The following is a 12,677-nucleotide window of genomic DNA, read 5'->3' as shown; positions in this document are numbered from 1 at the left end:
TTCCTTTCAGTCATCGCTTTTCCAAAAGGAATGGGCCTAACAGTTGTTTTAATATGCTTAAAGAAAACTTTAAAAGCAAGAATTTATTGCTTTTAATTCAAAGCAAATATGTCAGGATCTCCATCAGTGGTTTGCAGTATGTTTGACTACAACTAAGAAAATATGTGACAAATGTGAAGAGCTTTTGGAATATCTTCAACAACTTAGAAGAAATAATAAATAATAAAAAGTAAGTTCATTGGTGAAAACCAGATGTCCCTGTCTTGATAATAGCCTATCCAAATTACTAGATTGAAGAAAGGATGGAAATAGAAAACTTCACATTTTTTTTAAAAAAAATAATGTAACAGCATTCCGTTCTAATTTTCTCAATTCAAAGCTACTTAATTAGCAGGAAGCAACATTTACTGGATTATTATTGGATTTAGAGAGTATTGATATGGAGCTGTGGTAGTTATATTAATGGTAGATCATTAATTCAGAGGAATAAATTAATTTTGGTTTACTTTATTATTGTTTCTAATGACTAATTTAAAGTAATTGAAGATGAAACATATTTAAGAAAAATTGATTAAAAAAATAAATTAGTAGATAATTACATGATTGGACACCTGATTTCAAGTGAATTTTCTACTGTACTTTGTATTCCTAAATTCCATTTATACCTATACCTATATAAGTATACCTATATATCTAGATTTTTATTTAAAACCCTGTTTATGAGAACATTGCTTGAATTTTTATACCTCAACAAGGAAATCATATGCAATGTTTGGCTAATAATACAAGTGCCTGGTCTCTATTGTTATTACAGGAATTGTTACAAAGTTATATATTTTGTGTTGTGACTATTTAATGTGACTTTATTGTGACTTATCTGGGAGGAGTTTAAAAATATTTCTAGCAGGACTACTAGGTTATGTAACAGCTTTGTTCCCTATGCCATCTGTAATGTATCTTTAAAAGTTTTGGAGGGAAACTTGGGCGGGAACAAGCACGTTGTTGATTGGTTGAAGCCTCAGCCAAAACTGTATATAAAGAGGGGTTTTTCCAGACGTCTGTTGCTGGGTTCACTATAAACTAAAGAGCTGTTGTCACTCACTGGTCTCCTGCCTCTTTATTGCCCGAATCTAACATTGGCGACGAAGGTGGGATCTCGAGGCAGTGAGATCACAAGAAAGAGCTGAAGTAACCAGGAATTCACGAACCCAGACAGTAAGGGGCGGAAAGCAGCGATGTCCAGCTACACACCGCCAGCGCCATTCGACCCGGCAAAGGAGAAATGGGGGTCGTACATGGCTCGTTTCGAGTGTTTCCTTGAAGCGAACGAACTCCAAGGAGTCTCGGACAATCGGAAGCGAGCGTACTTCCTAAGCCACTGCGGTCCAGAGGTTTTCGATACCGCAGAGTCACTTTCAGAGCCGACGCCGGTACAGTCGGTACCGTGGCAAACACTGCAAACGGCACTTCGAGCACACTACGCACCAGTACCCTCAAAGTTCGTCCAACGGTTCGAGTTGAGGCAGCGGGTACAGCATGAGGGCGAGTCGATAAGTGTGTACATGGCGGCGTTGAGAAAAGCCGCCAACCACTGTGAGTACAGAGATTTGGAGGACACCTTACTCGACCAGCTCATTTGTGGGGTCAGTGACATCCGATTGCGAAGGCGGCTGCTGTCTAGAAGCAACCTGACGCTGGCAATAGCCCTGGACGAGGCCAGGGCTCACGAGATGTCTACCAAAGCGGCAGAAACCCTGCAAAAGCCGAACGCACCAGGGACCGGGGCGAAAACAACACCGGTCCACAATGAGGAAGTCCAGGCCGAGTCGGATGGTGAGGAAGAGGAAGAGGTCTTCCACACCGGGCGGCCGGAGAGAGGGGACCGGAGCGAATGCGTGAGTTGCGGGGGCCAACACCAACGACAACACTGCAAGTTTAAGGATGCGGTTTGCCGGCGGTGTGAAAAGAAAGGTCACATAGCACAGGCCTGTCGAGCCCCCCAACCTTCCGGCCAAAAATTCAAACCGACCAATCAGAGCATGGGAGCAGCGAAGCGGCCCGGGATTGGTCCATTCAAAAAGGGTGCGAAGTTAAACCAGACCGCCGTGAGAGTGGGCCACACATCGACGCGACTAGAGAAAAAGATTTTTACCAAGACACACATTGAAGGGGTGCCGTGCCAACTGGAAGTGGACACCGGCTCATCAATCACGATTATGTCCTGGGACACCCTCGTGAGAGACTTGCCAGCCGTCGCGAAGCGCAAGCTACAACCCCAGAAGCTGAGAGTGCAGGACTACCAAGGGAATTGAATCCCTGTTCGAGGGGTAACGTCCGTCCAAGTCAAGTATGGACAGTTCAAGAAAACCCTGCCACTCACCATAGTGGATGGAACCTTACCGAGTTTGCTAGGACTGGACTGGTTCCGAGCTTTGGGCATGGGAATGACTGGGGTCTTCCGAAATGAAGTCGACCTCAAAGATGAACTAATGAAGGAGTTCGAGGACGTCTTTAAAGACTGCCTGGGCAAATACGAGGGGACCCCTATTTCTTTTAATCTAGACCCCCAAGTTGCCCCTATCAGGTTAAAGGCTAGGAGGGTCCCATTCGCCCTAAAGCCCAAGATTGACCGGGAGCTGGACAAACTAGTAAACCAGGGGATACTAGTGCCCGTTGACCATGCAAAATGGGAGACACCTATAGTCACCCCAGTCAAACCGGACGGATCGGTCCGGATTTGCGCTGACTACAAGGCAACGCTTAACAAAGCATTGCAGAAGAGTGCATACCCCATCCCAGTAGTGCAACACTTGCTGCACTCGTTAGGACAAGGGCAGGTTTTTGCCAAGCTAGATTTGGCTCAAGCCTATCAGCAGTTACCCGTAGATAGCAGCACAGCCGAAGCGCAAACAATTGTCACGCACCGGGGTGCTTTTAAATGCACCCGGTTACAGTTCGGGGTTAGTGTGGCTCCTGGGTTATTCCAGAACCTAATGGAGCGACTATTGCAGGGACTACCCGGGGTGGTGCCCTACTTCGACGATGTCTTGGTATCTGCTGAGAATTTAGAGGAATTGGGGGTAAGGCTGAGAAAGGTTTTGGGCATTTTCCGGTCTGCCGGGCTTAAGGTTAAGCTGAACAAATGCCAGATCGGGGTAGGATCCGTAGAATTCCTGGGCTACCGGATAGACAGGGAAGGGATCCACCCCACTGAGAGCAAGGTACGGGCCATCAGGAAGGCCCCAGCTCCCCATAACAAAACTGAGTTACAGGCATTCTTAGGCCTGGTAAACTTCTATGCGGTATTCTTAAAGAACAAGGCAACAATAGCCGAACCGCTACACAAATTACTAGCAAAGACATCTGTGTGGTCTTGGGGGAAGGCGGAAGCTAAGGCATTCGAAGGAGTGAAAAACCTTCTGTCCAGCGATAGCCTCCTTATTCAATACAATGGCACGTTGCCATTAGTGCTAGTTTGTGATGCATCTCCCTACGGGGTGGGGGCTGTGCTCAGCCACAGATTGCCAAACGGAACAGAAGCCCCTATAGCGTATTACTCCCGAACAATGTCTTCGGCCGAAAGGAACTATAGCCAGCTAGATAGGGAAGCATTGGCTATAGTCTCCGGGGTAAAGAAATTCCACGAGTATGTATTCGGACGTGACTTCGAGATAGTCACGGACCATAGACCCCTACTAGGCCTATTGGCGGGCGACCGCCCAACGCCCGTGGCCCTCTCGCCCAGACTGACCCGATGGACTATCTTCCTAGCGGCATACTCTTACAAATTGCTTCACCGGCCAGGGAAGGACTTAGGGCATGCGGACGCCCTGAGCAGATGCCCGTTACCGGAGACTATCGAAGACCCTACCCCGGGGACACCCGTCCTGCTTATTGACTCTTTGGACTCAGGCCCAGTCACATCCAAGGAGGTGGCTAGGGCATCTTACAAGGACATTACAATAAGGACTGTAATTGGTTGGGTACAAAGGGGATGGCCCGCTGCGCCGGGCGAGCGTTTCAAAGACTTTGTGAAAAAACGAGAGGAGCTATCGGTTCAAGGGGGGTGTCTGTTATGGGGGAATAGGGTGGTGATCCCGGAGAAATTACGGGAAAAGGTATTGGAACTCCTGCATGTGGGCCACCCGGGGATCGTGAGAATGAAGGGTTTAGCGAGGAGTTACGTGTGGTGGCCCTTGATGGACAAGGAAATTAGCAACAGGGTAGGGAAATGCCAAGCCTGCCAGGAGTCAAGGCCACTACCCCCTACAGCCCCAATCAGAGAGTGGGAGAAACCCCAGGGGCCATGGTCTAGGATTCACATCGATTTTGCCGGCCCATTCCATGGGCAAACCTTTCTCGTGGTAGTAGATGCCTACTCCAAATGGCTAGAAATCATCCTCATGAGATCCACGACAGCCGAGTCAGTGATCTCAGTCCTGAGGCACCTATTTGTAACCCATGGGTTGCCCGACACCCTAGTTTCCGACAATGGCCCGCAATTCACTGCAACCCAGTTTGAGGGGTACTTGGCGGAGGAGGGCATCAGACATGCCCTCTCGGCGCCTTTCCACCCGGCGACGAACGGACTTGCAGAACGTTTCGTTCGGAGCGCAAAAGAAGCATTATCTAGGATAAGGCCAGGCGATTGGCAAACAAAAAATCAATACCTTCCTAGCAGTCCAGCACAGAACCCCCTGTGTGACAACTGGCCGTAGCCCGGCGGAACTATTGATGGGCAGGAAGCTCAGGTGCCCATTAGACCGACTAAACCCAACCTACACCCCGATGGGTACAAGGGGACACACGGTAAAACAAGGGAAATGACAGTGGGCGACCCGGTATGGGCACACAACTATAGCGAGGGCCCAACATGGCTAAAAGGGACAATCTAGATAACGGGCCAAAATCATATCTAGTAGATATGGAGGATGGCGGGTTTGGAGCGCCACATAGACCAAATAAGAAAATGAATAGCAAGTCAAACAGAAACAAATCAGCCAGGCCCTGACTACCAAATGTTTGAATCACAGCTGACTCAAACCCGGGCAAGCGGGGACTTATCTGAGTCCGATGAAGTTCAGCGACACCAACCGGTTCCTCCTGAAGACAGCAGGGACGACTCTGCCAATAATCCAGGGCCGGATGGCCTAGAGGAGGAGCTAGGAGGAACAAACGGTCCCTCCGGCCAGCTCGACTCACTCCCAGAAAATGGATTGCGCAGGTCCGAGAGAATTAGGAGACGCCCAGTCTACTTACGTGACTACGTAGAGAAATAAGATGCTAATTTTATGTAAATGTGGGTACAATGCGTTCTGGGAGGGAAGGAGTGTAATGTATCTTTAAAAGTTTTGGAGGGAAACTTGGGCGGGAACAAGCACGTTTTAATTGGTTGAAGCCTCAGCCAAAACTGTATATAAAGAGGGGTTTTTCCAGACGTCTGTTGCTGGGTTCACTATAAACTAAAGAGCTGTTGTCACTCACTGGTCTCCTGCCTCTTTATTGCCCGAATCTAACACCATCGTTTGGTAAATTTGCAAGATTCATTTTTCTTGCTATGTACATGTATATATCTGAACTAGACTGTGTTGTTTTTCTGTGTTATATAATATTTGTGGGCATAAGCATAATTTTGTATTTATTTATTTATTTATTTATTTTATTCAAAAAGTTTTACAAAAAAAAATTTCCCCTTTCCCCCCACCTCCCCTCTCCCCTCCCTTCACAACCCACCTCCCCCCCCCGACTTCCCGGAACGAGCACAAGGTATAGTTAAAAATAAAACAAACATATGCTAAAAAAAATTTCGTCCCAACTTAATTATACCCCTACAATCATCAATTCCTAACTTCCCCCAAAAACAAACAAAAATAATACATCATAATCATTCAAAAACAATCTGATAACTCTTAGTCTGATATCTACTTTGAATATAGTCAATCCATTTTTTCCATTCCTTTAAGTATCTTTCTTGCGTATTGTCTTTCAAAAAGGCTGATATCTTCGCCATCTCAGCCAAATTGGCAACTTTCAATATCCATTCTTCTATTGTAGGTAGTTCTTTTTTCTTCCAGTATTGTCCTATTAGTAATCTTGCTGCTGTTATTAGATTTAAAATCAATTTAGTCTCAATTACTGTACAATCTGTAATAATTCCCCCAAAAAAAAATTGCGGCAGGAACTTTATCTTCTTTTTCAAAACATTTTGTAAAATCCACCAAATTTTTATCCAAAAGGCCTTTATATCCTTACAAGTCAATTTTGTATTTATTTATTTATTTATTTATTTAGTCATGTTTATGTGTGTGGTGGAGGTGGTTATCCTTTGAGAGCTGTATGCAACAAAATTTCATTTTAATGTTTGCCGATTAGTGTACATTCAAAGTGACAATAAAGTTATTCTATCTATCTATCATTTATTCATCCATCCATCCACCCACCCACCCATCTATCCATCCAAAGCTCTTTAAAGCATTATTTCTGAAGAGCAATCATTAAAATCGGTCATTAAAATTTAGAAGGAGAGGAAGATCCAGTGGATTTTCACAAATTAGATTTGAATTCAGCTTCCTAGAATAAAGTTTATGACAAGAGCTAACATTGGAACATTTCTCCAAAATTACTTTTTTTAAAAAAAAATTAATAATATAAAATACAAAAAAAATGCAAAAGAAAATAATAAAAAAGATAGGGGAGGGAAAATGGAAGGGAAAAGTGTAGGAAGAAACGGGGAAAGAAAGAAAAGGTGTTGACTTCTAACTCCCTTTGGTGCAGTAGAATAAGGTAATAACACCAGACCTCAAGTTTTACATAGCAGTATAAACTAGTCATTTCTATAACAACAAACCTACTAATCAGTAAACCCCAAATCACCATTTCATTTTTTTTCTACCTCAAGCACAAAGTCTTGTTTCTTAATAGAAACAAAAGGAATTATTATTTTTATTTAATTAAAGCAGTTAGTTTAGCCTTCTCTGCTAATTCCATTAACTTTTGCAACCATACATCCAATGGTGAAATTGAAGTATTCTTCCATTTTTATGCATAAAATAATCTTACTGCTGTCAATATATGTAGCAGCAAAGTTCCAATTTTTTTCCAAGTCTTTTTTCATTAAATAGAAAAGAAAAGTTTCTGTTTATCTTTATACTCATTTTGAGAATCTTCTGTAGTAGGATGTGAATCATATTCCAGTATTTCTTTGATTTGTCACATGTCCACCAGAAGTGATAAAAGCTCCATTTTACTTTTGCATTTCCAACATTCATTTGTAATAGCTTTATAAATTGTTGACAGCTTATCTGGTGATGTAAATACATCATCTTATAAAAATTTATAATTTAGTGTAAATTTTAAAGCTTCCATCCACATATTCTCCCATTTTTCAAACATAATATTATATCAAAAGATCCTTGTCTGCTGAATTATTCATTTTTCAAATTCAAATTCAGTAACAATTTATAGACCTTAGCAATAATACGTTCATCACTATCTGTCAAATCCGTGTATCTTCCATTCTTCGGAGGAGGGGGGGGTTCGTTCTTGATACATTTGCTTTTTATTTTCCTTTCTATGTATTCTACATCCTGCCTTGCATTCTTCTGTAACCTTTCACCTGATTTATAACTATTGCGTGGCACTTCAGCTGCCTGGCAATTTCTCACCTCTTGGGAAATGTGAGCGGAGGGTGAGCCATGTGGACTGCAGAGCTGGAAGATGGCCCTGAGAGTTTTCTTATCTCTTTCTCAGAGCAGCTGGTACAATAACATCTTCACACCTGCGGATTGGCTGAATCCACATTGGACTGTTGGGAGGGGTTCCTAATTTCCTTTATCCTAGTTGTATGGCCTGAGGAACCTCAGAGCCTGCTTTAAATCTGCCTTGCTATCACACCTTTTCAATAAAAGGTTCCTTTTGAAATTCCAAGTTTCAAGAGTCTTTACTTTTTTGAATAAGGGGGACAGGCTGGGCCTTATATTACCACACAGTAGGATTTCCTATTCATTTTTCATAAATGAAACCCATAATTATTTCTGACTGATTTAAATCTTTCTTTCAATTGTAAATATGTAAACCAATTGCAGATACGTCCTTCTGATTCTAACTCCTCCTTAGACTTAAGGATTGGATCATCAAAATGAAAAGTATATCATTTGACCATAAGTCCATCAATCTGGCTTTGCCACCATTTCTCTTTTTTTAAAAGCTTCCTGGTTTTTTTATAGAATAGAATAGAATAGAATAGAATAGAATAGAATAGAATAGAATAGAATAGAAATTTTATTGTCACTTTAAATGTACACTAATCAGCCTACACTAAAATAAAATGTCATTGCATTCAGCTCTTAAAAGATAACCATTATGCATAAACCCACATACACACACATATATGATAAAGAGAAACATCACAATCTAATTTGAATGTATACATATACATGGTGGGGAAAAAAGAATCCTGCAAGTTTACAAGATGGATGGCATAGGGAAAAAAGCTGTTACAGAATCTGATAGTCCTGCTAGAAATACTTCAAACCCTCCTCCCAGCAGGGAACAACAGAAACAGACCATAAAGTGGGTGTGTGGGGACTCTAACAATGCTTCGAGCTTTAAGCACATAGGGTTTATAAGCAGTATCTTGATTAACAGGAAGCGAGCTTTCTATAATCTGCTCAGCTGTTCTTACCAGTCTTTGTATGGACCTTCTATCTGAGGCACTGCTATCACCAAACCAAGCAATGAGACAGCTTGTTAAAATGCTCTCAATCATGCCTCTGTAAAAAGTGGCCAGGACAGAAGGAGAAAGATGCGCTTTCCTCATCCAATACAGGAAATACAAATGCTGGTTTGCACGCTATGCTAAAGATAACATTTGAAGAGACAAAGTCAGACTGTTAATTATCTGCATCCCCAGATACTTAATATTATTGACCCCCTCCACAGCTACAGCCCTGATACAAAGTGGAATATGACTCTTTCTAAAATCAACAATGATCTCCTTTGTATTGCTAACATTCAAAACCAGGTGATTTTTATTGCACCAGTTCAGGTTTTACAGAAATTTATTCATGAGGAGAAGGGCTTTAACAATTTAAATTGGGCTTTTATATTTAGAGTTTTGGAAGATATCGACTTTGGGGAGAATTTTATTCAAGAGGTTAAAGCAGTTTATATGTCACAGCAAGCAAAGTTTATTATTAATGGAGATGTAAACAATTCATGTGAAATTCAAAAGGGTATGAGGCAAGGATGCCCCTTACCTCTCTTACTATTTATATTGGTGTTGGAAGTCTTAAACAGAGATATTAGGCAAGATGATATAATAGCAGATATAAATATCAAAAATGAAGTTTTTATAAACTGAGGACATTTGCTGATGACTTGGTTATATTTTTGCAAGATCTGTAACATAATATAGAACATTTGATGAGGAAATTAAATGAGTTTGAGGGTTTAGCAGGTTTGAAAATAAACAGAAAACAACAATGCTTATTAAGAATAGGACCTCTCAGGACTGCGATATATTGATTAAAAAGTCTGATTTTACAGTTGAGAAAAAGTGAAATACAAATACAAATGCAATATTGTTTCAAAATAACTATGTGCCTCTTTGGAATGATATCAAAAATGATTTATTAAGATAACTGCATTTATCATTATTGGGTAGAATTTCTGCAATTAAGATTTATTTTATTTATTATTTAAATTTATATACCGCCCTATCTCCCTAAGGACTCAGGGCGGTTTACAGGCAATTAAAAGCAAACATATAAATACAATTTAAAATAACACATTAAAAACTTATTAAATAGCCAAATTATTAAAACAATATAAATACTAAAAACCCCATTAAAACCAATAAATTTAAAAAAACTAACCCAGCCCCGCGCAAATAAATAGGTGTGTTTTGAGCTCGCGACGAAAGGTTCGGAGGTCCGGAAGTTGACAAAGTCCTGGAGGGAGTTCGTTCCAGAGGGTGGGAGCCCCCACAGAGAAGGCCCTTCCCCTGGGCATCGCCAGACGGCACTGCCTAGCCGACGGCACCCTGAGGAGTCCCTCTCTGTGGGAGCGGACGGGTCGGTGAGAGGTATTCGGTAGCAGCAGGCGGTCCCGTAAGTAACCCGGCCCTATGCCATGGAGCGCTTTAAAGATTGTCACCAAAACCTTGAAGCGCACCCGGAAGGCCACAGGTAGCCAGTGCAGTCTGCGCAGGATAGGTGTCACGCGGGAGCCACGAGGGGCTCCCTCTATCACCCGCGCAGCCGCATTCTGGACTAACTGGAGCCTCCGGATGCCCCTCAAGGGGAGCCCCATGTAGAGAGCATTGCAGTAATCCAGGCGAGACGTCACGAGGGCGTGAGTGACCGTGCATAAGGCATCCCGGTCTAGAAAGGGGCGCAACTGGCGCACCAGGCGAACCTGGTGGAAAGCTCTCCTGGAGACGGCCGTCAAGTGATCTTCAAGAGACAGCCGTTCATCCAGGAGAACGCCCAAGTTGCGCATCCTCTCCATCGGGGCCAATGACTCGCCCCAACAGTCAGCCGTGGACTCAGCTGACTGTACCGACGCCGCATCCACAGCCACTCAGTCTTGGAGGGATTGAGCTTGAGCCTGTTTCTCCCCATCCAGACCCGTACGGCTTCCAAACACCGGGACAGCACTTCGATAGCTTCATTGGGGTGGTCCGGTGTGGAAAAGTACAGCTGGGTGTCATCAGCGTACAGCTGGTACCTCACACCGAAACCACTGATGATCTCACCCAGCGGCTTCATATAGATGTTGAACAGAAGGGTGAGAGAATCGACCCTGCGGCACCCCACACGTGAGGCGCCTCGGAGCCGACCTCTGCCCTCCTGTCAACACCGTCTGCGACCGGTCGGAGAGATAGGAGGAGAACCACCGATAAACGGTGCCTCCCACTCCCAATCCCTCCAACCGGCGCAGCAGGATACCATGGTCGATGGTATCGAAAGCCGCTGAGAGGTCTAATAGGACCAGGGCAGAGGAACAACCCCTATCCCTGGCCCTCCAGAGATCATCCACCAATGCGACCAAAGCCGTCTCACTGCTGTAACCGGGCCGGAAACCGGACTGGAACGGGTCTAGATAGACAGTTTCATCCAGGTGCTGGGGAAACTGATATGCCACCATACTCTCTACAACCTTCGCCACAAAGCGAACTCTTCATCACACCCCCAGCCAATCAGAGCACAAAAAAACCTCCATCCAATCAGAGCACAGCCAAGCTCCCACCCAATCAGTTCAAACCCCCACTAGCAGTTGAAAGGAAGAAACAGCTGCGATCACACATTGCTCCCAGAAGCACGAAGCTGAAGCCTGAAGATGAATAGATGAGATATATATATATATATATATATATATATATATATATATATATATATATATATATATATATATATATATGCTTATACCTCCTAATATTTACTCATATATATGTTTATATACAATATAATCTTTTTATATGATGTTGTGACAAAATAAATAAATAAATGACCTCACCCCATTCCTAAGAGGACCATAAGGGGCGTGCATAAGCGCACAAACGTGCCTACCGTTCCTGTCCTATTGTTTTTCTTTTCTTCTTCCTATATATATATATGCTTATACCTCCTAATATTTACTCATATATGTGTTTATATACTATATAATCTTTTTGTATGATACCTACATATATTGTTGTGACAAAATAAAATAAATAAAAATAAATAAATAAATAAAATAAATAAATAAACAAAGCAGACAACTTTATTGTAAATGAAGCTAATTCTGGATTGGCCATGCCAGAAAGGAGGAAAATAAATTAGGCTTAAACTGTGATCTTTGCCTGCCTGCTAGGAATTATATATCTTGGTATTTCTGTTTCAGTATTGCAAATACCTTACTGTGATGTTTGAAGTTAGCAGAGATAAATGGATCCTAGTGTAATCGTCTGAGATTTTCAGAGATTACACCAGAAATTTGAATAGGGACAGAGATCAAAAGATGACCAAAGGGAAATATCAATGGCTAAGTAAAAACGTGCTAAGGTAATGCCCAACACCTTGGGGAAGAGGAACATGGACATGCCTCCAAATAGCCTGAGTGTTCTGTTGCATATATATGTTACCAAAAAGAAAAGTAGTTGGATGTAGAACTGGAAAATAGCCAGTCGTTTATTGTCAGATATGAATAATGTAGGTGGAAAATCTATTTCATATTTTTCTCTCTCAGGAATAGAAGCAATATCTTTGTGTCTGAAGGTCCATCAAAGCCCAACCCCTTCTTTTACTCACTGAACAACTGGATGCCATCTGAACCCCCACAAAGCAGGATAAAACTAGAAACAGCCTCTTTGCACTGGTCACCAAATAGTGTTTTCTGGTATAGTGGTATATTGTCTTTGAACATGGTCCCATTTAACCATCATAAAAAGTAGTTATTCATATGTGATAACATTTTATTTTGAATATTAGTTGGAGAATAATTACTTGTTTGTATACTTATTAAATGATTTCTACCCTGAAAAAGATATTTTAAATCTTTAAGGTTATGCATACTTTAATAAACAGATATAATAAAAGTCAAAATACAAGAATGAGACCATTTAAAATGCAACACAGTAGGTTGAGGAATTTAATGGTGAATGTGGATATGATTATAAAATGTAATCATATCTAAAT

Source organism: Ahaetulla prasina, chromosome 4 (assembly GCF_028640845.1).
Source record: "Ahaetulla prasina isolate Xishuangbanna chromosome 4, ASM2864084v1, whole genome shotgun sequence".
NCBI lineage: Eukaryota > Metazoa > Chordata > Lepidosauria > Squamata > Colubridae > Ahaetulla > Ahaetulla prasina.
The sequence above is the reverse complement of the archived record's forward strand: the minus strand, read 5'-3'. Positions refer to the sequence as shown.